Source organism: Cephus cinctus, unplaced genomic scaffold (genome assembly GCF_000341935.2).
Source record: "Cephus cinctus unplaced genomic scaffold, Ccin1 Ccin1_scaffold1749, whole genome shotgun sequence".
NCBI lineage: Eukaryota > Metazoa > Arthropoda > Insecta > Hymenoptera > Cephidae > Cephus > Cephus cinctus.
The window spans coordinates 18,515-21,741 of record NW_014333973.1 but is presented as its reverse complement, the minus strand read 5'-3'; the positions used below and the strand labels follow the sequence as shown (position 1 = coordinate 21,741).

Below are 3,227 nucleotides of genomic sequence, written 5' to 3'. Positions count from 1 at the left end.
AAAAGTCTATTTTTTATCACCTTTAAAAATATTCATCAAAAATGACTCATTTTCGAGCGTCCACATTGTTTTCTCCCCTTAACGTAGCTTGAGCATATTTTAGAAATAATTTAACACCAGTATAAAACTATTAATCGGTGATTGCATGAATCATATTGTTATTATTGAAGTAAAATCTAACCAAATTGAATATTTATATAATGTTCTGTGGATAAAGAGATCAATATGTACCATAAACAAAGATCGTTCTACATCAACACGTAACTAAACAGTGTCGCCAAGGTCCATACCACGTTGAATACACCAGTTCTCGTCCGATCACTGAAGTTAAGCAACATTGGGCGCGGTCAGTACTTGGATGGGTGACCGCTTGGGAACACCGCGTGTCCTTGCCTCTCCTTTTTCTTCAAGTACACTCTTACCCTTACTTTTGTATAGACTTGCCAGAAAAATTATTTCTACCCACCAATGTTTATAGTAATCTATAAGTAAAATATTAACTGTTACTGATATCATACGTATATAATATTCGTTTTTATCTTGAGATGAATGTTAAGTGGCGTCACAGACACATCTTTGTTGCAAAATTGTATATTAAAATTCTGATTTTTGTTATACAGAAATTAATAAAATATACCTAAGGAGGACCATGATCAAGAGTTGAAACATTGTAACGGCACTCACAGTCTTTTCCTTTTCATCCTGGTTGCCATTGGTTAATAACCACAATTTCAAAAGTTAATGTATAATAACAACTATGATTCTACATGCAGTGAAATGTAATTTGCTTTTCTAGTTTTATAGACAGGGTCCATACTGCGCTAGATCCACCAGTTTTTAGTGTGAAAAAGCCATTTCCTCCAAGCAAAATCGGTGGTTTTTAGGAAAAAATCGTATGAAAAACATGTTTTCTTATTTAAATTTGTCAAAAAACTTTCACTTTTCTAAGTGGTTGCATCGCATAGAGCGAACCCAAAAGCATATAGAAAAATTTGATCTAAAGTAGAACTGATTTCATTTCACTGTAACTTTTGTTTGTAATTCAGGTATTAATGAGTTAAGCCTCTACAGATATTTCAAAATAAGTGCCTTAGGTTAATGCTTTCGGAAGGTAGATATGCTCAGATAAGTGATATGCATGAAGCAACTAAATTGTCAATGATTCTTAATTATGTCAAAGAATTAGGTGAAAGATTTTGTCGAGGAGAACTAAACAATAGTGTGCTTAACAAAGATATTACGGGAATAAGAGAACACAGTAACCTGCCTGACTTCAATCACAAACTGCCCGATCAAGCGCTACCGATATTCAGAGAATTAAACTAAATGTACTAAATTACAATGATACAAAAACAATACTTTTTTGTACAAACAAAAAAAAATATAGGTTTTTTCTAACAATCTTTCCTATTCATAAGACATAAACAAAAAAATTAGAAAAAAATCGATAAATACCGTAGACCACATTATACCTGATGAACACTCAATCATGTACACAAACGAGTCAAAGCACTATACTGTTAAAAATGTTGGTAAATTTACTATACAAAATTCCATGGAATTTACGAAATAGGTATATGAAATTCATATTAATATACTTTTATCGTAAATTCGAGAATATTATACGAAATGTATGACATCATAGTTTGAAAATTAAAGTACGTGTAAATTATTCGACCACTAAAGTAATTGTGCATGAAAATAAATATACAGTTTCGTAAATTCTATGTACGAATTGGAATCTGATATTTACGTGTATTTTAAACGTGTCGGTCAGGTTCTTTAAATTCCAATCACTGGATTTGAAAAATAAAGCAATAGCGTATCTCTCTGAGGGAACGAAAATTCTGAGGGAGTTTAATATCCCAAAGCGTATTAAATTCGCAAACTTGGTATATGAACCAGAAAAGAATATACAATGAATAGTTAATTTACTAGTTCGTATAGGAAATTTAGAAAATGTAAACGAAAATTTATATACTCAATATTTAATTTATATAGTCGGTATATTCATCTACATGGTATTGATAAATTCATAACCGACTAGAAATTTCGATATACTCATATGGAAATTGGGAAGACGTTAAGGGACTATTCAAAATACAGTTTGCGAAATAAACCACTCGCGCGTATATTACTTTTTATGCATTTTAGTTGCAATTATGAGAGGAGCATTACAAAAACCAAACACACTAGGTCATTGTTGCCAGAGTCCACTCTCTATTTTTAATATACAGTATTCTTAAATATTGGAGAAGTAAGCATATAACAAATAATATACAAATCGTGAGAAAAAAGATTTACTCGTATATAACTTTTTATGCAGACTAGTTGCAATAATAACAAAGAGTGTTGGAAATTCAAACACATTATGTTATTATTTTCAAAGGTGTCTACCGATTCCCAATGTACCTCGACTTTATACTTGAAACAAAAATGCATATAAAAATTAATATACACTATATACATCCGAGCTTTATATACAGGTATATTAAATTTCAAGCAAATTTTTTTTACAGTGTAGGTTAAGCTTATTAAGTTAAACAGGGTCTAAACATAAGCATTTTGTTACCTAAGTACGTTTGTATATAGATATATTTTTCTATATATGTGTCTGTACTCCACGTTATGTGAAATTGAAATTTAAAAGAGTTCTTGTTCGATCACTGAAATTGAGCAACGTCAGAAGCAGTCAGTACTTGGATGGGATACCGCTTGGGAAGACCGCGTGTCGTTGTATCTCTCTTCTTTGTTTAATTTATACTTGTAACGTAATTCTTTTCCTTAACTCGATACCGATAGCAAAACATCCGAGAACGAACTATCTTCAAGAACCAACCTACGTTACCTTCGGCCGTCCACCCGTCGTTCGTGCATCCGCATGCCAGGCTGGCGCCAGCCAATTCTTTTTTCACCGGGAACTGACGAGCCAGTATAAACTGGGAGTTAGGGTATAACAGGCCTAACTCCACCAAAACGAGAACTCTGACGCAACCTATCAGACGAGGCGATAACTTAACGGATCCTGCCGATTTTTAGGGACGCGTAAAATCGAGAAACGCAACTGTAGGTACTGATGTTTGGGGTCGCGTAAAATCAGCAAACGCAACTGGATACACGAACGGGAGTGGACGGTTACGGAAATGCACAGCCGCTTAGGCTGCCAGGTTTGAGGTAGAGAGGGTCGGAGTAAGAGTCCGGCAAATAGTGCGAGAGACAGAGAGCGA

General features: G+C 33.8%; 1 non-coding gene across 1 annotated transcript; it reads left to right on the top strand.

The window, feature by feature from the left end:
- The first annotated feature begins 276 nt into the window (after positions 1-276).
- Positions 277-395, top strand: LOC112495240. The gene has a single exon (XR_003061583.1). It is a non-coding gene; the product is annotated as a 5S ribosomal RNA (ribosomal RNA).
- Positions 396-3,227: the final 2,832 nt, after the last annotated feature.